This window comes from Protopterus annectens, chromosome 16.part0, assembly GCF_019279795.1.
Source record: "Protopterus annectens isolate FY-2018-M chromosome 16.part0, PAN1.0, whole genome shotgun sequence".
NCBI classification, from domain to species: domain Eukaryota; kingdom Metazoa; phylum Chordata; order Ceratodontiformes; family Protopteridae; genus Protopterus; species Protopterus annectens.
In genome coordinates this window covers 172,926,892-172,953,453 of record NC_056750.1, presented here as the reverse complement: position 1 = coordinate 172,953,453, position 26,562 = coordinate 172,926,892, and the positions used below count along the sequence as shown (strand labels likewise).

General features: G+C 38.7%; 1 protein-coding gene across 3 annotated transcripts in view; it reads left to right on the top strand.

Annotated features, from left to right (window-relative positions):
* The window catches only part of LOC122790711 (von Willebrand factor A domain-containing protein 5A-like), a 1,391,420-nt gene that overhangs the window by 412,631 nt on the left and 952,227 nt on the right, over positions 1 to 26,562 (top strand). The window lies entirely within an intron of this gene.

The window sequence follows — 26,562 nt, the reverse complement described above, 5'->3', positions numbered from 1 at the left end:
CTTGGTACAATATGTGCAATATCTGCAAGGAAAGCATCCAAATAAAGGTTCACCTGATAATGTAGTTTGTATAGTGCGAGTGGTTTTGGCATCACAGTGTTTAAAATGATTAAAGAAAGCAGATACATTTTTGCCTTTACGAAAAGAAAATGAACATCTATCACCAAGGATTTCCTGAAGTTTGGGTTCACATGTTAATATATTCCAATTATGTTGGACCATATTGATCAATGTATTGGTGTTACGTCCATAAGTGGTGATGAATCTGGGAAGTTCGGAGTTGGATTTATTGCTGGTCTTATAATGTAGTAAATCTTCACGTTTCATACTATCAACAATATGTTTGGTGTGTACAAGATGACCCATTTTGTATCCACGGTCATGAAATCTGTGTACAAGATCATCCCTGAAATGTGTGTATGTGTCTTGATCAGAACAAATGCGTTTAATACGCATGAACTGAGATTTGGGAATGGTTTTGCAAATGTGTGGGGGATGGAAGCTGGAGGCATGGAGTATTGAATTATTTTCGGGGAATTTACAGTGAATTTCTGTAGACAGCGTATGATCAGATGTACGGCAAACCAAAACATCTAAAAAAAAGTATTTTATTTTTATCACAGCTGACAGAAAATTTGATTCCCCATTTATTATCATTCAAATAAGTGATAAATTCTGAGAGATATTCACTATCGGACCTCCATACCAACCAGCAATCATCTAAGTACCTACGCCAGATGTCCTTCTCATCAATATAAATATTGTGAGACCTGTCATAAATGACCTGTTCTTCAAAATACGCCATGAACAAATCCGCGTATATGGGTGCGAAAGGAAGCCCCCATGGCTGTTCCCTTCGTTTGCAAGTAACATTTTCCCTTGTAGAAAAAGACATTCTTAGTCAGTACATGTTCCGTCAAACACAACAAAAGAGTGTTGAAACCTGGCTTATATAGTTCTGTCTTATTGAGCCAATATTCCAAAGCTTCCAAACCAGCCCAGTGTGGTATGTTTGTATATAATGATTTAACATCTAAGGTGCAAAGTAACCAGTCTGGCTCAAGTTGTACGTCTGAAATGATTTGCAGGAATTCAGTAGTGTCCCTGATCCTAGCTCGGACACATTGTAAAAGGGGCTGTAAATGTTTGGTTAGAAACCGAGATAATGGCTCGGTTAATGAATTTTTGCCAGAGACAATGGGTCTGCCTGGGGGGTTGAGAAGATCTTTATGGATTTTAGGTAGAAAGTATATGTATTGTGGGCAGGGATTGATGGTGGTGAGTTGGAACTGTGTATTTTTCGTAATGATCCCCTCTTCAACAGCTGACATCAGGAAAGAATCAATCTGTTTTTTAAAAATAGGTGTGGGATCAATAGGTAATTCAGAATAGTAATGTGCAGTGGATAATTGGCTGAATGCTTCATGATCATATTGTGAAACATCCTGAATAACAATTGAACCTCCTTTATCAGCACCAATAATGACCAACTCATGATTGTTGGCTAGATTAGTGATGTTATCCATACATGTTTTAGACGCATTGTTTGATAAAGGTGGAATGGATCTTGAATGAAAATGAAGTTCTTTTAACATAGCTTGTTGAAACATGGAAACATGGTGATTCATGGGCGGCATGAAGGAAGATCTGTGGTATTTGAATTCATCAGAGATCTTTGATGGTTGTTGATCCTGAAAAAATAGTTTTAAATTAAGAGTTCTACAAAATGAAATAATATCCTGAGCAAATCTTTCTTCTGAAACAAAAAAGCCAGGGATGAAAGATAATCCTTTATTCAAAATCTCAATTTCAGAGGAGGAGAGGACATGTGATGAAATGTTAGTAATATTTACATTATTCACTTTGTCACAAACATCTGTAAGAGAGTTTCCATATTGTCTACAACCTTTAGGTTTTCTGCCCCCCCTCCTCCTAAGTGTAAACCCTGCGTGATTGTAGAATTCCTTCTTTTTAATGCTGGTGAGCCTGTGGCACCCCCTGAGACAGTATCTGGACCAGAAGAGGAATAATCATCAGCTGAAGTATCAATATTTGGAGGTGTACCTTTTTTAAGAATAGATTTTGTCAGTTTCCTTTTAGGAGTGGTCCAGTTTTGTGCAATGAAACGGACATGTTTAGCTTTGTTTTCAAAATTGAAAGGGTCACCTTTGGTATAATCATCAAGATCCCTCTGAAACTTTTTCTTTTTACTTTCTTTTAACTGAGATTCTAATGCAAGTAGTTCCTTACTCAAATTTTTGATACTGTCAGTGTAAATAGTCTGACCCTCAAATTCCTTGGCCTGTTCACTGAGCAAAGTAATAGATGAGATTTCTTGTTCTATGATTCTATTGTGGTAATTAGCCAATATTTCAACAAATTTGAGAGATGTTTCTTGTTGAACCTCACTCCATTGTTTAAGTAAGAGTTCATCAGGGGAATTTACCAAAGGTTGTGTATGTATCCTTAGACCCCGTGGGGTAATTCCTTTAAGCAAATAGGCACGGAAGAGCTTGTAGTGCCAAACATTGATACGTAAAGTTGTCATGTGTTTATTTAAATTTGAAAAAATATTTTCACAACTGTCATTGGTTGCTGCAACACCAAAATTATCCATCCGTTCACCAGTTGGACCTAGTTCAAAAATTGAAAGGTCATCTCTATCGGCAGATAGACCTGTGAGCAACTGGTGCAGTTCCATAATCAATTGTGGGAATAGTATTGACAAAGAACGCAAGAAAAATCCAGAAATGGATGACTAACAAAACTAAGTGATGTTGGCCGGTTCAAATTAGGATCAATAAGCAATATGATTATGATGATTGTAGAAAACTACAATATATATGAGCGCCACCAAAATAATTGTTGCTCATAAAATGAATCATTTGCCAGTCCTAGTTGACCCAATAAGACAAAAAACAGATACTTCACTTAGTCGAAATATGACTTGGTTCAAAAAATGAAAATAGAGGTATATGGTTGATGCAGTGACCAAAATGGCAGAGGTGAGCCTGAAAAATGGCCAAAAAACAATATTAAGTGCATGGGGTACAGATGGAGTCAAATACCCAAACGGAACATCAATTCAAATATTGTGTATCAAATATAAATAATGAATATAATTTGAGTTGCCCAAATTTGAGTTCAAGATAATAGTGTAGAATCATGGAACAATAAATCCAACACAATTGACTGTGAAATATAAATATGGAAAGATGAAGGAAATGTATATATAAAAATAAATAACCCAATTATTAAGTATAATACCATTTAAAGAATGGATTATGTTCTGTGGATAATAATATAGGAACCAAAAAATGGGTCAAACCGACAATAACCACCTTGGTATCCTAAATTTGAAAATATAGAAAAAATTGAAGTCACAGAAAAAGTATGTATCTGAAGTAAATACACTATAACTGTGACTAAACCTGACCAGTTTAAATTGTTCAAAATGGTGAAAAATCACCACTGGATTAATGGTGCCACAGCTGTGTGGAGGTAGTAAAGCCCAACATATCAAAAACCACATATGAAGTGAAGTTGCATAACATAATACTTGAATTAAACTCCATCAAATATATTACAGTTGGTTCAGACTACTATATGCAACACTATTTGTCGATAGCATATTATGATGATGATAATTTCAAAATATATAACAAATATCTTGCATATGACAGCAATACTCACTAAAGGTTCACAATAGTTGCATACCTAAAGGATGAGGCCCATGAAAATACCTAATGAAATGAGTAAATAAGTATGTCACTTATTATTTAGAAGATGCATAGCACAATGCTTATGAATATAAAATGATCGACTAGAGACCAATGATGTTGGGATTGTGAGCTTCACTATTTAAAGAGTGATGCTTTACTATTTTTGCTCATTGGTACTATTATGTTTGCCATCCAGATTATGATATACAATTCTTGGGGGAGTATTTAGGCAGCACATTTGTCATGCTCTAGTCAATCTTCCGTGCCTATTTGCTTAAAGGAATTACCCCACGGGGTCTAAGGATACGTACACAACCTTTGGTAAATTCCCCTGATGAACTCTTACTTAAACAATGGAGTGAGGTTCAACAAGAAACATCTCTCAAATTTGTTGAAATATTGGCTAATTACCACAATAGAATCATAGAACAAGAAATCTCATCTATTACTTTGCTCAGTGAACAGGCCAAGGAATTTGAGGGTCAGACTATTTACACTGACAGTATCAAAAATTTGAGTAAGGAACTACTTACATTAGAATCTCAGTTAAAAGAAAGGAAAAAGAAAAAGTTTCACAGGGATCTTGATGATTATACCAAAGGTGACCCTTTCAATTTTGAAAACAAAGCTAAACATGTCCGTTTCATTGCACAAAACTGGACCACTCCTAAAAGGAAACTGACAAAATCTATTCTTAAAAAAGGTACACCTCCAAATATTGATACTTCAGCTGATGATTATTCCTCTTCTGGTCCAGATACTGACTCAGGGGGTGCCACAGGCTCACCAGCATTAAAAAGAAGGAATTCTACAATCACGCAGGGTTTACACGTAGGAGGAGGGGGGGCAGAAAACCTAAAGGTTGTAGACAATATGGAAACTCTCTTGCAGATGTTTGTGACAAAGTGAATAATGTAAATATTACTAACATTTCATCACATGTCCTCTCCTCCTCTGAAATTGAGATTTTGAATAAAGAATTATCTTTCATCCCTGGCTTTTTTGTTTCAGAAGAAAGATTTGCTCAGGATATTATTTCATTTTGTAGAACTCTTAATTTAAAACTATTTTTTCAGGATCAACAACCATCAAAGATCTCTGATGAATTCAAATACCACAGATCTTCCTTCATGCCGCCCATGAATCACCATGTTTCCATGTTTCAACAAGCTATGTTAAAAGAACTTCATTTTCATTCAAGATCCATTCCGCCTTTATCAAACAATGTGTCTAAAACATGTATGGATAACATCACTAATCTAGCCAACAATCATGAGTTGGTCATTATTGGTGCTGATAAAGGAGGTTCAATTGTTGTTCAGGATGTTTCACAATATGATCGTGAAGCATTCGGCCAATTATCCAATACACGTTACTATTCTGAATTATCTATTGATCCCACACCTATTTTTAAAACGCAGATTGATTCTTTCCTGATGTCAGCTGTTGAAGAGGGGATCATTACGAAAAATACACAGTTCCAACTCACCATCACCAATCCCTGCCCACAATACATATACTTTCTACCTAAAATCCATAAGGATCTTCACAATCCCCCCAGGCAAGACCCATTGTCTCTGGCAAAAATTCGTTAACCGAGCCATTATCTCTGTTTCTAACCAAACATTTACAGCCCCTTTTACAATGTGTCCGAGCTAGGATCAGGGACACTACTGAATTCCTGCAAATCATTTCAGACACACAACTTGAACCAGACTGGTTACTTTGCACCTTAGATGTTAAATCATTATATACGAACATACCACACTGGGCTGGTTTGGAAGCTGTGGAATATTGGCTCAATATATAGGCCAGGTTTCAACACTCTTTTGTTGTGTTTGACGGAACATGTACTGACTATGAATGTGTTTTTCTACAAGGGAAAATGTTACTTGCAAACGAAGGGGACAGCCACCGGGGCTTCTTTCGCACCCATATACATGGATTTGTTCATGGCATATTTTGAAGAACAGGTCAATTATGACAGGTCTCACAATATTTATATTGATGAGATGGACATCTGGCGTAGGTACTTAGATGATTGCTGGTTGGTATGTAAGTCCGATAGTGAATATCTCTCAGAATTTATCACTTATTTGAATGATAAATGGGGAATCAAATTTTCTGTCAGCTGTGATAAAAATAAAATAATTTTTTTTAGATGTTTTGGTTTGCCGTACATCTGATCATATGCTGTCTACAGAAATTCACTGTAAATTCCCCGAAAATAATTCAATACTCCGTGCCTCCAACTTCCATCCCCCACACATTTGCAAAAACATTCCCAAATCTCAGTTCATGCGTATTAAACGCATTTGTTCTGATTAAGACACATACACACGTTTCAGGGATGATCTTGTACACAGATTTCACGACCGTGGATACAAAATGGGTCATCTTGTACACACCAAACATATTGTTGATAGTATGAAACGTGAAGATTTACTACATTATAAGACCAGCAATAAATCCAACTCCGAACCTCCCAGATTCATCACCACTTATGGACGTAACACCAATACATTGATCAATATGGTCCAACATAATTGGAATATATTAACATGTGAACCAAAACTTCAGGAAATCCTTGGTGATAGATGTTCATTTTCTTTTCGTAAAGGCAAAAATTTATCTGCTTTCTTTAATCATTTTAAACACTGTGATGCCAAAACCACTCACACTATACAAACTACATTATCAGGCGAACCTTTATTTGGATGCTTTCCTTGCGGATATTGCACATATTGTACCAAGTTACTTAAAACTAAAAGTTTTACCAGCCAAAATACCCCAGAGGTGTATAATATAAAATTCTTTGCCAATTGCTCCTCTGACTGGGTAATTTACTTGGCCAAGTGCAACTGTTCTGCATTTTATGTTGGTCAAACTTCAAGACCATTGAAACTACGTATATCTGAGCATCTCAGCGACATTAGGAATAAGAGTGAAATGAATGCCTTATATAAACATTCTTTAAATCGTCATAATGCATGTTTCAGTTTTATCATTATTGATAAAATTTTGAGATCTAGAAACAATAAATTAGGTTGGCATGATTTATTGAATTCAATGGAGAAAAAATGGATTATTAAACTTGGTGGGCTCTTTAAGCCTGGTCTCAGTGAACATTTGTAATGAATCACATGATTCAAGAAATTTCTTATAAATAGGTTCTTTTTTTGTATTTTATTCAAACACTGAAGAAGGCTCTGTAAAGTAATTGCCGAAACCGGTCTGTCTAATAGAACCTAATACTTTTATTTTTCATTATTTCAACGTGCCTTGTTTGCTGGTCCATTTTTGTCTTGTGTACTTTCCCTTTAGGACCCTGCAGCTGCCGTACTCACAGAGGCTGCTTCATTTTCAGTTGCAATAACAAAACCACAGATAAAAGGGATGATTTTTCTTAAGACAGCTGCAACAATTTTTTTGTTTTGCCATTGAGAACTCGTCATATCCTAGAAGTGGTTTGTGGTAGCCAGTTTCATGTGGGAATTGAGAGCATCTGTTTTGAATTGTTATTTTTCTCACCCAGATCACCCATTGAGAAAACACTAGCATTTAGTTTTCATAGTTTAACAAGGTAACCTAAAACATGCACTACCTCCACAAACAGAGCTTACATAATTGTATAGATGCATTACATTTTTGAGAAGATATGATTACATATATTTGAGCTGCCTTATTTTTGAGAAGATATGATTACATGTATTTGAGCTGCTGAGTTTGACAAGAGGGTTCTTACAGTCCTCAGTACATTAACAAATGTCCATAAAGCGTTCCTTCTCTGAAATCTGCTGTAATTATAAATGAATGGTCAGAAAATCGAATGAGAAGTCACATAAATAAACTTTATATGGTTATATTTTGGATCATATGCAGTTTAAACAAACTGTTCGGCTGTGTCATATTTTTCACTTTTCATATATGAATGTGTGTGTCCGTATTGGAACATGAATCGTTTTCGGACTATTCACATGTGAACTAGTGCTGTTTTTGTGTCATAAAATTTACATTTTCTCAAACACTGCACAAAAATGTATTTTGACTTGTGCAATCACCACAGTTCACTTTCAGCTAAAGAAGCCACAAGTGAAATACTGAAATGTAAAGACACCAATAACCAAATATTCACTTCAGTTGTTGTTCCAGTACCAATAAAGGGCTCACAGTTGATCAAATTCCACATTTTAATAATATTAAACCAAAAAGTGAATAGTCCAGCCCTTGATGTGCTGTAAAAGTTTTAATCCACAGTAAATAAAAACACGGCCAATAAGTGCTTTCGTCTTGAGACACACGAATTCATCAGATGCCATCTTGTTAAAATCACACTCCTTATATAGTAATACCAATCTTAATTAAAGCAATAATTATCAGATTAATTAAACTAATAGTATTTTTATCATTGATTCCACACTTTAATATCCAATAAAATATACAAACCTAAGGATTTAGCGCTTTTGTTTCTAACGCACCAGAAACTTCAGAATCAACTGACATTGAATCTAAAGCCATTTAAATACACCCAGCATCTCTCTGATTGGCTGTTACATTTAAATTTAAAAAAAAACAACTTCAAAATATATTTTAAAATTTTTCAAAATGTTTACATGTAATATTTTACATATATACAAATATTACACATATACATATGTATAAAAAACTTAAAAAAACACTTAAAACACACTTAAACTGTATGTTCTATACTAATGCTAGTATCTATTTGTTCTTAGCTTAAGAGCTGGGGCTAGTGAGAGGTGATAATTCAATCCAGGGGGGACACAGGCATCAAGTTGTAATTGCCAAATAAGTTCTCTAAATTCTAGCTTAGATTCTCAATCACCTCCCCTTTCTTGTTGAGTAACTTTATCTATAACCCAAAACTTATAGTCTGCTTGGGGACATAGCAGTGTCTATAAAGGGCATTGGTGTAATTTTTCCGGTTTATATCATATGTATGCTCATATGCCCTCTGCCTCAATGTGCATTCAGTCTTCCCCACATAATAGGAACCACATACCTTACAATGGGCTATTTAAATCACCCATTTAGTTTGACAGTTGAAACGCCCCTCTAGGTAAAAAGTGACGTTTGGGGAATCAATTGTAAGTGTATTTTGGTTATACATAAAGGAGCACTGACCACACATACCACATTTATACGTTCCCAATATTGTGCCTACAGGTTTTATATTTCCTCTTTCAAAAATATCCTTTAGATTGGGGTTTCTCCTGAGCCCAAACTTTAATGGTCTAATTTATTGGGCGTAATAGAGAACATCTTCCAGTTTTTTATCACAATGTTTTGAATCCCCTTAGTGTCTTGGTTGTATGTCAATACTAAATATATACCATCTGTGACACTTTTAACTGATCCTTGGTCCTTGTTTGTATTGTTATTGTTACTTTCATAGTTTACTAGGGGTATATATTTATTACCCCATCCCTTTAGAACTTCTTATTTAATAGTTTTAACCATGCTATCAGGGTATCCCCTCTCACAAAACATTCCCTCAATATAATCCAGTTCTTTCACCAAGTCATCTTTATTAAAAGTCATACGGGCTGCCCGTATCATTTGTCCTTTTACTATATTTTTCTTTTATTTGTAAGGATGGTTACTTTCATAATAAAGATATGAGTTTGAGAAACATTCCTTTCTATATAGTTTTGAAATGTATTTCCCATTAGTATGGTCCTTCATAATGGCCACATTTAGTGTACTTTAGTTTCTCTGGTTTCAAGTGTGAACTTCAAAAATTCTGTGGTGTTTTTAATGTGTTCTATGAAACATTCTATATTTTGTGACAACACTTTCTACAAAATAAAAATATCGTCCAAAAATCTGAAATAAATCCTGATGTAATCTTTGTACTGTGACTCAAAAATAAAATGCTTTTCCCAGTATGATAGGACTATATTTGCAAATATGGGTGTGCATGCCACACCCATAGCAACCCCATCCATTTGATGATATTACTGGCCCTGGAAATATATGAAATTGTTTTTTAATACCAATTCCACGCTTGCTAGAATAGTCCTAAAATCTGAGTGTTGCAAAAATTCAAACTCCAGTAACATTTCTTCAAACCATTGCAGACCTTTGTTGTGGGGAATAACTGAAAAAGATCCTTGACATCGATGGTTATAAACAAAAAGTCCTTGTTAAATTCTACTTGTCCTATCTTGTACAAAAAATCCCACTAATCTTTTAGTATGTGGGGGTATAAATCATAAAAACATTTCAACTTTTTGTCAATGTATATAGCTAGAGGCTGTATTTTTGACCCAGCAGATGATACAATGGGTCGGGGCGGGGTTCATATAGTTCTTGTGAACTTTGGGTATTCCAAAAATGCTTGGAATGTATGGTTTGGGTACTTTAAAAAAATCATGCAACTGTTTTGTTATAGCCCCTTGTAACAAGTTGTCTTCTAGAGTAATGTCTATTCTATGTTAGGCTATATTAACTTGGTTCCAAGATACCTGGTTGCCTCTACCATCAGTGTTTAACAAATCAAGCATTTTTGCTGAATATTCCCACTGCTGCATCATAACTACCCCCCCCCTCCCTTATCAGGTTTCATAATACAAACCTCCCTGTTACAAATTTCTGACATAACTTCCTTCTCATCTTTTGTCAAGTTTACATTGTAGTACACCTTTCTGCTGTTGTAGTATGATCTGATATCTTCGCATACCACCATTTCAAAGTTGTTTAATTCAGGTAACAGAGGGGATTATATATGTACTTTTCTTTTTCAACTGGTTAGTACTGTCTGAATCATTCATACCACCAAATAATGCATCCAAATTCATTTTCCTAACAAACATTTTTATGTCAAGTAATGTTTCGGCCATATTTCCTTTTTTTGCTAGGAATTAGTTTGAAACATTTTTTGAATAAACTAAAATGTCTCTCATTCAGTTCAATATTGGCATAATTATAAATGAGAAAATTCCCCATCTTGTTATTGGGACCTATTACTTGTAATTCAGTGTCCTTGTTAAAATTCCCCTCCCATAAAGGTAAGTTCTCTGTTCCAATAACTCCTCTGGGGTTGTGGGTAAAACTGCTGTTTCCCCCTCTGAGTTCCCTATCCCCTCTTTGTGGCTTGTGCATACGTCGGTTGTACTGGCAGGTTCCGTATTCTTTCTGCCCTTCTTACAGGACCGTTGTCTAAAGGGGTGTCGCTATCATTATTCCTGTTATCAAATTCTCTGTTTTCTTCACTATAATGCCCGTCCATATTGGTGTTCCCTCTACCGTTGCGTGGGTTAAAATGTTCCCTTAGTACATAAGCTGTGCCCTCAGCATAGTCTTTAGTATCCCTCTCTAGGTTACCCATTTTCCTTTTCCAGTTTTTAGCATCCAAAGCTTCAACATCTTTAAAAATATATGCATATTTATGTTTATTTTCTTCCAAGTTAAACAATAAATCTTCCTGTATTTTCAAATTCAAAGCTGTAATATCATTCTTTAACACATCCATCATTTTTTCATTGTATTTAATAATAACCCTCATAAGGGCTAAACCACAATCATTAAATACATTTACTACATCCTTAAAAAATCAGTTCCCTCGCAAACATTATTAGGAAATTTACTAATTCTAAGTCCCTGGTGGTGCTGCGGTAGCATTGTCTCCTCACAGTAAGATGTTGTCCTGTTCAATTCTCAGCTAGAGCGTCTTCTGTGTGGAGACCTGCGTGAATGGGCGTACCTTCGTTGAAGGTTGTGCGTCAGGGCCGGCAACTCTGCACATAAAAATCTACTGCCAATCATTAGCAGACCGGAGTTCCGCTGTGGCGAGCCCTAACCGGGAAAAGCCGAAAGACACAACAACAACAACAACTATTTCTAAGTCCCTTAGGGACTTGTTTACCTTTAATGCATTAATTTAAAAAAACAATTGTCAGCTATTAAACTTCTAAATTTATACAATTTTTTTATTACCCAGATTGGAATTTCCTATTTTGGGATATCTGTCTGGTGAACCCTGCCTAAAAAGGCACATTGGGAATGCAAGAGTTTTAGCTAGGAAGTGCAAATTGAGCAGTGAGAAGTTGAAGCCAGTCTCTGCCAAAACAGTACTGGGGGGAGGTCTGACCATCATGCAGACGCACAGAAGATTGTTCCACAGTGACAACAATTTGCTTGCTGGTTATTGAAGCCAATTATTTTATAATTGAATTTAGCCATCATTCTTGCTGAAGGCAGAATGCTGTCAATACTAAGACCTTGTCTTCTTCAAAGTAATGGGATGAGAGCTAAGCAATGCCTCTACATCTCCCCAAGGTGGGATGCCTAAGGTCATTCACAACCACATGAAAAACTGTAATTATATGTGGGGTGATGCAGACACCTAAGATCCCTTATGCCAGAGATGTAGCTATCACCCTGTACTTTGCTAACCTGGAGAATGCTGTGTCTGTGTCTCACAATGCAGTCACCAATGACCAAAATATTTCTGGACTGTGCTGCTGGCTTGTGGGAGCTTAATGCTACTGGCCTGAAGTACAGGTAACTTGCAGTGGGAGTAGTTGTGGGTGCAAGTGTGGATGTGATGTCAGTGTTTTGGCTACATGGTCAGGACTGAAATAAGCTAGTACGATATCTAAGAGGCCTTGGAGGTTTATACAGGGATTTTTTTCTTACTACCTGAGCATATGTTAATATTGTGTTGCTGTGGCAGTGCTGTTTACCAACTAAGAATGGGACAGAGGCTAAACTCCAGTTTAGTTAAGTGAGCACATCTCCTGCAGGTGGGATTAGTATGTGATAGAAGTGGGATGTCTCTAAACAGAAGGCAATTGCTATACTTCCCCACAAAAACCAAATGTTAATAGGATTGCTAAGGATGAGGCTAAAGCAAGCCTTCCAAGGTTATCTAATAGCACAGGTAACTGTTTGCACACATTATTAATTTAAAATCAGTGCAAAACAGCAATGGTTAGGAACAAACACTCAATGTATGATCACCTTAGTCACAAAAGTAAGGGAGACCAGTTTTGAGCGAGATTTTGTTTGAAGATATTTGGTTATATCTGTAGTTATCTGTACGTAGTCAATATCCTGGCCCTAAGGAACACAATGGAAAGGTAAATTAATTTAATTAGTTTAAGGAAAGCGCCTTCACAAAATGGTATTTTATGTTTACTAACAAGAACCAGTGAAAGAGGAATGAGAAGGAATGTTGTTGTCAAAATTTTCGTGAGGTAAACAAATGCAGAGCCTCCGGGTCTAAAAATGCAATAGGATCAGTGAGGCAGGGAAAATTTTCCCATACAGCAGTCTATTCTATGGCAGAGGCAGTTCAAATGAGCAAAGCATTGGAGCACTTATAAATAAAAATGACAAGACTACGTTTGTCCTCCCACAGTTTATAGGTAAATAACCTGTTCTTGTTCCTTTGACTTACCAAAAGACACAAGATTCTGTTTCTCTTCAAAACAGAACTTCTAATATTTTATTTATTATTATTTATTTATTTTACATTTGGTAACCGGGATAGTCCGACTGGACATGTGTCCATTTACAGTGGAGGCCCAGGGAGAAAAGCTCCGAATTAATATACACAAATAATAAAACTTATATTGTAGAAAAAACTCTACAACAATTTACGTTAATAATAAACATATTTTTGTAATTCTTCTTCTTCTTTCGGCTTTTCCTGGTTAGGGGTCGCCATAGCGGATCACTGTCCACTCGTTTTGTAATTTTATATTGTAGAAAAAGCTCTACAACAAATTACATTAATAATAAACATATTATTGCACAAGTGACAAACAGGCAAATAACTGGTCAAAGGTACATTTAATATTTAAGGTAGATAGCTTAAAATAACACACTGCAACCAAACAAGAAAACAAAATAATAATCAAGAAATGTGCCTTGCCCTGCACAGCAGTGTTGTCTGTGTCAGAGGCAGTTCAAACAAGCTTTCTTAGGAAAGCCTTGGGAAGCTTATAAATAAAATGCTTGTTTGAACTAGAGGCCTTCTGATATTAGTATTTGTATAATTTCAGGAAACCTGATTACAGTTAATGATGATACTTTCTGTGTTCCAGGATACAGTGCCTATAATGCATTTAGAAACACCTGCAGCTACAGGAATATATCTTCATTTACTTGTAACCGTATAGTCTCTTGTTAGATTCCATATAATTTAAATCTGGATGTGGAAAGTAGCACTCAATGAATTTAATTATTGCATTATAGAGAATTAAAGAACTCCGTTTATGGCCACTTCAGATCTAGCAAAGTAACCAGTTAGCAAAACATTTAACCAAATACTTTTATGGGCAGCTTAAACTATCCATACACAAACTGGCAGACATTTGCTGACAACAACAAAATATACCCAAAGATTTCTGGATTTTATAAACACCAATACACTTCACCATGTTGTCTCCATGCCAACAAGATGTAATAGTATTCTAGTTGTCCTCAATAATGTAGCTGTTAGTTGCACAATCTTGCTTGTTATCCCATCTCTGGTCAAATCTAACTATCTTGTGACATTTTTCTTGGTAATCTTGCTTCATGATCTCACATAGCACCCTTACTTTTAGGGATTACTCCAAAACCAACTACTTAGCATTCACTTATATTGATAATCACAAATGGTATAGCTGTTAAACAAAAACAAAAAACTTGTACCTGTGGTTGCTATCTTCTCCTCTGATTTTAATCCCTCTAAGATAAGCATACTTGAGGCATCCATACCCATCAAATGTAAGCTTACTGACAAGTTTAAAACTATACCCATGTGATGCAACTCCCACATCAATAAACTGTGTAACAAAAAAGTTCCTGCTCATCTACATTGTTATAAAACTGGTTTAAAACTGATACTTCAGCCATCAAGCTCACCATTAGGAATTTTAAAGCAGCTATGCACTTGTAACTTTGTCATAAGGCCTGTATCAGGAAGCTCAGAAGTAACCAGCAATTCTGTACTGAATTTATTTCTGATGATACTTACTTCTATACCCTCAGGGAGCATTTTTAATATTCTTTGAGACAAATTCTCTCCCAAATTCATCCCATTCACTGTCCCCTCTGCCTTCCATTGCTAACATGAAGCTACCCTTTGTCAAATCCTTTTGACACTTTCTAATTTAAAAATGCCAACTCCATTGGTCCTGACAATATTCCCGGATGCCTACTTAGAAGCTTCAAGTCTCACCTACCAAAAACCCTCCATCAAAGTCTTCATCCTGAGTTTGTCCGCTGCTTACACCCCCAAGGTTTGAAGAACAGTTAATGTGTTGTCCTTGCATAAGGATGGTCCCTTTGCTGATGCTAGGAATCACAGACCTGTTATTCATAGGTTTATAGGCGTTTACTAGGCTAATGACTAAAAGGGCCATTTTAAATCTAGCCATGCATCCCAACTCTCTGACAAGTTGTGATACCCTTGATGAGTGTAAGCAGGGACCTGGGAGATGAACCATTCACAGACTGCCTTTGTCCATTAGAGACATAGGTGCCAAACCAGGGATGAATTTCTTGTTCCCCATCCAGTTGTCCAAGTTGCACTTGAATTGGTTTAGGGAGGAATGCTGCTTCACATAGATGTGGAGCCTGTTCCGTAGACGGAGTAGTCTGTGGGATACATGCCTCTCTCTCCAGCAGGTCCTGTTTATATTTATTCTCATTAGTATTGTCAGAATGTATTGCAGCAGAAATAATAAGCAGCAGTACAGGTGAGCTTTTGCTTTTCTATGTACATATCAGCACAGCTTTGTAAAAGGCAGAGCATGCCTGCACACCCTGTTTGAGTTCTTCAAAAGGGTTACTGTAAGCAAGAGTAAGAGCATACAGTCCAGTCTGCCTGCCTCACATTCTGGGAGTCAGTATTAAGCCATATGTAGTGTGGTGAGATAATCAGCTGTATGATATAATCCATAATGTTAAGGTCAGGGGGGTGTTTGCTGATGATTCCAGTGGGGGATGTTTTTAAATCCCATTTTGATACTCAAATTCTCTGACAAGGGCTGGGCCGTACATGTTAATCATGGGCTTACCCAATGCAGCATTGTTTCCTATGGCAAATCCAACTTCACCATGGCTTATTATATAGCTAACATTCCACTTAAATGTAACCCAGTCATTATAGTCTTTCACACTTGTATTGATGACAGACTTTCCTTTATACACCACATCTATTTTGTTAAAAAAATCCTTCTACCTTGTACAATATACTTCTCATGGTATTTACTCAAGTCCAGTGAATTTAGAGTCCCTCTTTATTCCTCCTGTGTTAGGCTCATCATTAAATATAATGTCCCCAATGGGATGTACCTCATTAAGCACCTAAACCAATTCAAAAGACCTCAATATTTCCTTACCAAAAAGATCTCAGGTCTTAGTACCCTTAACTACTGGTATCCCTCTACTCTGACTTGTATAGGCTCCTGAACAATGATGTCTGTTTAGTTTTCCATGCTATGAATGATCCCACATTCTTTGAACTCCTTCCCCTTAATAGAACTAATAGTAAAGAAAAGATCCGCTCTAGAGACGTAATCCTATACCACCGCATTAGTAGTACCAGCCAGTGTGACAAGTATCTAACCCAACATTCCCCCCGTTTTTGGAATATGCTGTCCTCACTTATCAGCAGAGTACTTGTCTGGCAACATTTCAAACTGTTCTAGGTGACTGGATGGATGATTGCAAATTTTCACCTGGGATATGTAAGGAAAATATACATAGTGGGGAGGCACTGTTAATCTTCCACCAGTACTGGGTGATATGGCTGATCTTTTTTATGATTTACTTGACTCCTAGCTTGCTAAGAACCTATAAACTTACTTATTTTAGTTTTAAGTAACAACATGTTAGTAAAATGCCTGCTTACCCAGAATGAATAACAATAACCTTTTATTTGCTTTCTTCCCCTGTGTGCTGTCTGATACATTGCATCTGTTCAGCTCTTCCTTTTTATTATTGCAATTTGTTATTTATGATATTGTGTGTAATTTTCTGTGGCCAATTTTTGGGTCCCCTTTAAAAACATCTGCAGTTTGCTTCACTTCTTATTTGATTAGAAAACTGCTGAGAATCCCTTGTCACAGTAATAAGCTGTTTGTCATCCTTATCAGATGTAGTCTGGTTTACAGTACGTGTATAAAGTATTTATATGATGTTCATTATTCTCACTGCTGAAGTAACCTTTGGCTAGTGACCAACCAGATGCATTAGCCTCAATCAGCAGTCAGAGGACAGAACTTCAATACTTTCTTGCCATGCTTGAGAGCATACCTCTTGGCTTCACAAGATTGATAATTGACCTTTCTCCTTGTTTCTGACAGGTAAATACCCACTGGGGAAACCCTTCCACATTTTTTTTTTCAGATAATTTTGTCTACTTTTTGACTGAATTGGCCTTGGTCTCTTTAAGAATACTGGCACAATTAATTGTTTCTACTTTTGTGGAAACAGTATTTGGCTTTTAGTACAATGAAAGCCATTTCTTTAGCATTTGTGAGCTTCTGCTGCTTTAAGAATATTCCCTCCCATAATGCACCATTCTCCCTAAGTACCTCAGATCTTATTTGTCTCCTTCATGACCAGACACGTGCATCACCTCTTTATTTATTCTTTTTGAAAAACTTTGGCTAGATTTTAGTGTTACTCCTATTAGTGCCTTTAAAGCTTTTTTTTTTTTTTCTTGTGTAATTCCTGTTAGTTAAATTTTTGGTGTTTTCACCCCCTTTTTACATATAGTTTTCCCACCACTTCCTGACAGCTTTAGAGTTAGTGAAATTATAGATATTTAGACAGTAGATCGTTAGTCTCAATACTTAGTATTTCTGTTCTTGCTCATGTTACATATATATTTGTAGCAGTGTTGTTGGCTCTACTTGACTGAATTTCTTTGTGGATAATTAGATAGTAAGATTGTTAGGATTGACAGTATCGATGTACTTGTTAAACTATAACTAGTTGTTTCAGGTAGTTTCGCACTGTGTGTGTGTTTGTTAACTTGTTGATTGGTGTATGTATATTGTTTCTGATCATGGATAAACAAACCAGATTCAAAACATGCTCCATATCTGGGCATAATGTTCCCACCTCCAGCCCTCCATGACCTGTATATGGTCTAGATGGGCATCCTCCGTTTCTCCTCATATTGCAAGATTTGTAAGAGGTTTGTCCCAAGTGCATTGGCATTTTTTCTACATTGCTTGGGATGCAGTAGAACCCTATTCCATGGATAGGGAATCTTTATGAGAGTTGCCTGTCTCACCAAAATGTCCTACAAAAGGTATGTGTGGTACAACCAGTTTTATGAATATGTTAGAGGTTACATAGGATAGAGTCATTTGCAGTCTTGTAGGCCAGGCTTAGGTTACCAAGTAGAAATATAGAAGAGATGGAATAAACTAAGATGGCCTTTAGACATTCATTGTAGCTTGAGAGATTATACTAAAGAAAATTCAAAATGAGGAGAGGCAGTCTAACAAAACAAAGAATCCAACAAAAAGTGCCCTAAACAGAGAATAAATATGACGAGGTATATATTTTACTAATAAATCGTTTGGATATATACCTCGTCATATTTATTTTCTGTTTAGGGCACTTTTTGTTAGAATAAACATAATGTTTTCTTTAGTATAATCTAACTGGGTGATATGTGTGGATAAGTACATGCCATAGGGGGCATTATATCTGTTTATGGTTCAGATAAGGGAGGAGTAGAGAAGGACAGTAACTTTCTTATATCCAGAGGATGTGTCTTTAGTAATTGGTTTGGCTACTTAGAAGGATTTCCTAATGATAAGTGATACATACCAGTCAAAAAAAGATTCCATTGTTCACACAGGTACCCAGGTCTCTAATGATGATATCTGTTTTGTGGTGGGCATCATTTATGTTGTAGGTACAGGGGTATTGCTGGTTTCCAAAGAGGACAAACTTATAATTTTTAATGCTAATCTTTACTTCTTGGTCCAAACACCGTGAGTTTCTGTGGGTAGGCCTTTTAATGGGTGTGAGCATTATCTGCCGAATTTATGATAGCACCAAGTTTGGACTCATCAGCAGAGTTAGTGAGACCCTTATGTTAGCTTAGAAATGAGCAAAGTAAATGATAATGTTGACGCCAATACAGAACCGTGCAGGATGCCAATGCCAATACAGAACCATGTAGGATGCCATCGCCAATACAGAACCGTGTAGGATGCCACTGGTGATGTACTTACTGGTAGAAAATAAGCCACTGACCCTTAATTAGATTCTGTCTGTCATTTTGCTGTGAATGGATTGCATAAGGGTTTGTTTAACTCAGTCAGATGTCCTTCAAGGATGCATCTGCAGTCCTAACAAATGGGTTGTCCTGGCCTCAGGCAGCCCTTCGGTCGGCCGGATTCCAAAGTCTGGGTCTGGCCTCGGCTGATGTCGCACTTCACCCGACGTCATAGCTGCAGTTCTTCGGGTATAAAGGTATCAGCCGACGCCATTTTCCTCCGTCTTTCTTGCCGCGTGGCACCCGAAGCAGAAGCTGTTCACAAGTGCCGGTCGGTCAGAACCAGAGATTGCTACTACCGAAGACTTCTAAAAAGCTAAGTACCCCGTTGGGGACTCTTTCTTGCCTCAGCCGATGTCAGAAAAAGTGAATAACTGTTTAACTTGTGGGAAACAAATACCTCATAAAGATTTCCACTCTTACTGCCTACCTTGTTTAGGCCCAGACCACGACGTAGCAGCTTGTCTAGCCTGTGCTTCCTTCAACCGACGAACGCTTAGACGTCGGTCGGAGTTTGCAGAGGAGTTTTTCGGCTCTGCTTTTGCTTATATCATGCCGTCGGAGACTCCGACTTCACATATAGCTAAAAAGCGTAAGGAAAAGGACCGACACTCGCGGTCCGCGGTTTCGGCCAGCCTACCGCGAGTGTCTCTGTTTCGGCTGTAGCCGAGTCCACGGTTCTTCCTTCGGCCGAAAGCATGCCTCCTTCTACCGAGGCCTCTTCCAGCTTGGCTGAATCTGCTACTGAAAATCTTCCTGTTCTTACTGTTTCTCAGGATTTGTCAGATACTATCCCCTTAGATGTATCTACTCCTGCACGTGGAGCTGCTAGGCCCCCTGCATCCATGTCAATTAAGGCCTTTGCCAGGGCTAAAGCAGCTAAATCTTCAAAGGCCGTGCCTGCTAAAGCCCCCTCTCACAGGCCTAGCTCTAGTGCTCAAATGCTTAGTCTAGTAGAGGATCTCATTTCTATGGTCAGGGGAACCCAGTCTCACCCTGACAGGGCCTCTCACCCACCTCCAGAGAAGAGGCTTAGAGCAGAGCCCCCTGAGCCAGTTTCTTCAGATTATTCCTCTGATGATTCAGAAAATACAAATCCTCCAGAGGGCCCTTATTCTCCATATGAGGACTCTGATGCAGAGGATTCCATACCTTCTGCCTCTCCTCCTGAGGAATTTTCTTTTGGGGAAACCTTGCATGCTATGAGGGAACAATTTCAATGGCAGGGCCAGGATTTTTCAGACTCTAGGAAAAGGCTTAGGACCTTTTTGCATTTACCACAGCATAGGCCTTTAGCTATTCCTCCAGTACTTACAGTTGTGGATGATGCATTTAATGATGCTTGTACTTCCCCTGACTCTCTGCCTCCGGCCCCTGCTAAGCCCGACAGATACAGGGTTCCGGACACACATTATCATTTGTATAAGGCTCCTATTGCAGATCCTGAAACTATTTCACAGGGCCCCAAAGCTGTAGCAGTTGCCTCTGCCAAAAACCCCCTCTGAAAGAGAATCTAGGGCATTGGAGAGATGGGGTAAAAAAGTTTATACTTCTGCTACTCTTTCAGCTAGGGCCTTAAACTGTCAATTCCACATGATTCGGTATCAGGAATTTCTGTTAGATCAGCTTACTAAAAAACTGTCCTCACCTGAGCCTTTAGACCGTAAGTCCCTTCAGGATTTGGTGCATAACACTCAGCAGGTCAGTAATCATTCCTTAAAATGCGGCTATGATGCACTGGAGGCTTCCTTTAGATCAGCTATGACTGGTACAGTAATCAGAAGGCATGCATGGTTAAAAGAACAATCCTTACCAGACCATGTAAAGTCAAAGCTTCTAGATGCTCCCATGGAAAAGCACAGTTTGTTTGGTTCCCCTGCACAGCAAGTGTTGAAGAAGGTGGAAGAAAAAGCTAAATCTGTCCAGACAGTCAAGGATTTCTTACAGGTCCAGCCTCCGAGGTTTAGTAGGAACTGGCCTTCCAAGAATTGGTCCTTTCCAGACACCACCAGAGCACAGAGAAGCAGAAATAGACGCCCTAGAGGCAGAGGTCAATCCAGAGGTGCCTACAGGGGACGTCAGTGGCAGCCTAACAGCCAGAGAACTACTGCCACAGATCCAGCCACTACCACTTCTACAGGACAATCACAGTGACTTGGCTCTGAAACCGCCTACCAGGGAACAACTGGCAGCACCCTTAGGCGGAAAATTAGCCTTATTTTCAGTAAATTGGCATTACATTACAGGAGACAAATGGATTTTACAGACAATAGACAAAGGCTACAGGTTTCACTTCCATACTCTTCCAAGGAAGAGAGGAATGCCAAACCTACCTCCAAACCAAAGGACAAACGCTCTACAGCAAATAGACCACTTACTAAGGATGAGAGCTATAGAAAGGTACCGGCTATGGAACAAGGACAAGGATTTTATTCAAGGCTTTTCCTAGTACCAAGAAAGGAAAACCAATGGAGACCTATCCTTGACCTGTCCGCTCTAAACACATATCTCATTGTTCCAAAATTCAAGATGCTGACCCTACAGCAACTTCTTCCCATGCTGGGCAAGGAGTCTTGGCTGGTGACTCTGGATCTCAAGGAGGCATACCTGCACGTCCCCATACGACCAAATTGCAGAAGATACCTCAGATTTCTTGCAGGATCAGAGCATTATCAATTCTCAGCATTGCCTTTTGGCTGATCTACTGCGCCCAGAGTATTCACAAAATGCCTGGCATCAGTAATTGCTCATTGCAGGCTTCAGGGAATTCAAATTTATCCATACCTGGACGACTGCCTGTTACAAGCGGACAGCAAAGACAAATTAACAAAAGATTTGAAAAAGGTTATTCACCTGCTGCAAGCCCTGGGATACACAATCAACACAAAAAAGTCAAGGCTGATACCATCCCAAAGGATAACCTTCCTGGGTGCAGAACTAGACACATCAAACCAGATGGCATTCCTCACAGCAGAAAAACAGAAGCAGCTACCACTCTATTTCATGGCATTAACAAGCAGAACCAGCTTACAGCAAGGAAAATCCTGCAAGCCCTGGGTTACATGGCATCCTGCATAATATTAATTCCACATGCCAGACTACATATGAGGAAGTTACAATGGTACCTGAGGAATTTATGGTCTCAGCACAAGCACAGCCTAGAAACCAAAATTCCAATAATTCCATGCCTGAAGCAAGAATTCCAGTGGTGGGCTCAGGCCTGTCAATTGAACAAAGGACTGCCCTTCCACAGGCCGCACCCAAGCCAGACTATCACCACGGACGCCTCAGACCTTGGTTGGGGGGCACACATGGTGGACAAGTGCATACAAGGCTTATGGACTCCAGACCAGATGAACCTACACATAAATCAAAAGGAGATGCTGGCAGTAAAACAGGCAATTCAGACATTCAGACCATTTCTACAACAGGGTCATTTGCTGATAAGGACGGACAACACCACAGTTATGTGGTATATCAACAAACAGGGAGGCACACATTCATATCCTCTATGCCGGATGGCAATGGACCTCTGGAATGTGGCCCTGAGCCTCAACATTCAGCTCCAAGCCATATTCGTGCCAGGAAAAGAAAATATACTAGCAGACATCTTAAGCAGAACCACCACGGATGCCCACGAATGGATGCTGCATCCAGACATCTTCAAAACCATCACAAGGAAATGGGGACTGCCAGAAATAGACCTGTTCGCATCCCCACACAACCACCAATTGAAAAAATTCTGCACAAGGACAAACCACCCACTTGCTTGGAGGGTGGACTCCCTATCCTTCAGTTGGGAAAATCTGACAGCATATGCATTCCCACCTCTTCCTTTGATGCACAAAGTGCTACTGAAGATCAAAGAAGATCACCCAAGGATCATCTTGATAGCTCCAGATTGGCCAAGGCAACATTGGTACCCGCTACTGAGGAGTATGTCCCGGGAACACGCATGGCCTCTACCCCTAATACCTCTACTGCTGACACAGAACAACTTCAAAATCCTGCATCCAAACTTGAAAACACTGCAGCTAGCTGCTTGGAACATTACATAAGGAAAAATAACCCAGATTTATCTCAAAGGGTTAAAGACATTATCTTGGAGGCTCGCAGACCCTCAACAAGGAAAACTTATTCAGCGAAATGGAAAAGATATCTCATTTGGAGTGCAACAAAAGGAGTAGATGCATCATTGGCAAACATAGCTAACATCCTGGAATACTTAGCAGAGCTTTTCCACAGTGGTCTGTCTTACTACTCCATTAAGATTCATGCATCAGCAATTTCAGCAGAATACAACATGGATCCTCCAGTCTTCTCTCAACCTCTATTCAGGCAGTTTCTCAGAGGAATTAAAAATGTAAAGCCACCAAGGAAACCACCATTGCCTACATGGGACTTGAACTTTGTGTTAGAAAAGTTGACACTCCCCCCTTTTGAACCAGCAGCAACAGCAGAATTACAGTACTTATCTTGGAAGACTGCATTCCTGCTTGCAATCACTTCAGCTAGAAGGGTTTCTGAATTACAGGCTTTAATGGCAGTACAGCCCTTCCTTATCTTTCATCAGGATAGAGTGGCCATGAGAACTAATCCTACCTTTATGCCTAAGGTGGTCTCCAGGGTATCATTAAACCAAGCAATACACCTACCAACATTCTTCCCCAACCCACAGAACAGGGGGGAAAGATTGCTGCATACCTTGGATGTGCACAGACAATTGCGCTACTACCTGGACAGAACCAAGAACAATAGAAAAACTGACCAGCTTCTGGTAGCATATGCAACAGGAATGGAAGGAAAAGCAATTTCAAAGCAAACAATCTCAAAATGGATAGGAAATTGCATTAGATTTTGTTACTCTTTTCATGGAAAGGCAACTCCAGAAAACATCAGACCTCATTCCACAAGGGCTACAGCCACTACTACAGCTTTCTTACGAGGAGTGGCTACCAAAGACATTTTAGAGGCTGCTACTTGGAGCTCCGTGCATACATTTGCCAAGCATTATAATCTACCTTTATACTCCAGATCCCGAGCAGGTTTTGCCACTGCTGTTTTACAAGGGATCTTAACTACACCATAAACTCTTAGTGCCTCCTCCCCCAGTTTGGCTATGGTATTCTACCCATTTGTTAGGACTGCAGATGCATCCTTGAAGGACATAGTACAGTTTTGTACCTACCATAAATGTAGATGTCCGAGAGGTATGCATCTGCAGTCAGGATTACCACCCTCCTTCCCCTCTGTGGTACTCCTAGGGTATTTGCCCATCTTGTAGCTAGCTGGGGGAATCTATTATGGTGTATTTGTTTGTATATATGTATATACATGTTCATTTCTATTTGCTCTCTATTGTTTGGAAACATTTACATTTATCCAAATTTAGCCTTCCTAGAGGGCACCTGGCATCTGGGGCAAGAAACACTGAGGAAAATGGCGTCGGCTGATACATTTATACCCGAAGAACTGCAGCTATGACGTCGGGTGAAGTGCGACATCAGCCGAGGCCAGACCCAGACTTTGGAATCCGGCCGACCGAAGGGCTGCCTGAGGCCAGGACAACCCATTTGTTAGGACTGCAGATGCATACCTCTCGGACATCTACATTTATGGTAGGTACAAAACTGTACTTTTCTCAATACTGTTTTTGTGAAATATTACCCAGGGCCCTTTCTAGGTAAGCAGTGTGAATAGACTTATCTTCATTCACTGCCTCTGTGAATATTTCAAAGACACTTAGTAGGCAGGGACTACCTTTCACAAAGCCAGACTAGATTAGGTTGAGGAATTGTAAGCTGCAGCTGTTCTTATTTATTAGTTCTATATTCATCTTTCCATTACCTTGCACATGATATTGGTGAGAGTAATTGGTCTGTTGTTCTAATGTTCATTAGTAGGGCTACCCTCGTGTAGGTCAGTACAATACCTCCAAGCTTCGGGTATGTAGCCAGTGGCATGGCTGAGATATCTACAGGTTCAGGTGGGAGTCAGTATGACAAGAGATTTGTGCTAACAAGGCAAACAGCCTGGTATGTTGTCTGGGTCCACAGAGATGTTTTTGGTTTTGGAGAGGGCTTCTAATTCTTGTTCACGCATAATTATAGTAGGCATGCAGACTGCATGCATTGAGGTGGAAACAGGGAGGGTAAAGAAGTTAGATGTTTCTAAATTTGATTGACCGCTAATGATAGTTAATGGTCAGAGTGGGTGGCACCCTTTACCATCAGCTCACTGCAGAGCTCAGCATGATTTCTGAGAGTCCTGACATAGTTAAAGAAAGCTTTAAGGTGATCTTTGGATAAGGCTAATTCCTACTTCATTTTGCAGATTTTGATCTTTCATCTTCTTTGTTTATCTTTTTAAGATACTTGTTTTAGAGTTTATTCATACTCTGGTTCCATCATGGGGGCCTGTTCCTAAATTTGACATCATATTTGTGGTGGATGGGGACAGATGCAGGAGTTAAGATGGAAGTAAAACCAGATGACACAGCTAGCTAACTTAGCTATGGGATCATCTTGTGGTGGATAACCTTTAAATCTCCTAAGATCATCAGAAAACTATAGAGGACTGGCACTGAAAAAAAATCTGTGAAAATATTAGATTGGGAGGTGTCTTGGATTAGGTCCTTATGGAAAATGCAATGGCATGGTCAACGGACTTGAGCAATGGGGAGTACTACATGTGTAGATCATGTTGGTTCTACAGTTGTAATAACCAAGACAAACAGATTTGAGCCCTTAGTAGGTGATGGTACTATATGGTCAAGAAGGTTAGAATTAATGATGCCTATAGGTAACAGAATATATAGGATTAGTCATGAGGTGAGGGGATTTTGAATAAGTACAGATACACCCCACCAGAGACATACCTACCCTCGATAGGTAGTCCGAATAAGAGTGTGGTATTAAACCCAAGTAAGGAAGGAGTGTCGTCACTACATTGGAACCACGTTTCTGCAATCGCGCTACTGTGTACGTTTTCAAAGATCAAGAAGACATCTGAGACAAGCATCATCTTATTTAAGCTTCTAGCATTGAGCAGTGCCACTTTAAATGGAGCTAACTAGAATTTGTTAGATTGGTGGGTAAAGAAAAGTGTCTCTGACTGAAAAACATACTGAGGGAGTAGATAATGTCTTGGCTTATATACAGAAGCTCTTGGAGGTGGGGCTGCAGGCCATTCCTTCATCTCCTTCCTGACTGACATATATTGGATCCCACTGGAATTACACCAGTTGCTGAGCCAGTTGTTGAAGCTGATTTGCGTTTGTGTTTTGGTGTAATTTGTGGCAGCAACATGACTCTGCTCAAGAACAGACAGTCTCTGTTCTTCATCACAATATGGGGAGAAACACATAAGGTTTGCCCTTGTAGGCTACAGTTTATTTATTTTATTTAGTCTAGCTATGTAGCTTGTATAATCAGTTATGGATAATGACTTAAGACTGCTTTTCTTGATGTTGGAAATATGAAGGTTGTATTCCCAGCCTGGAAATGTACATTTGGTAAATCTAAAGCATATAAGCTTACCCACAGAGTGTATGAGTGGAAATAAATGAGGTTACATGCG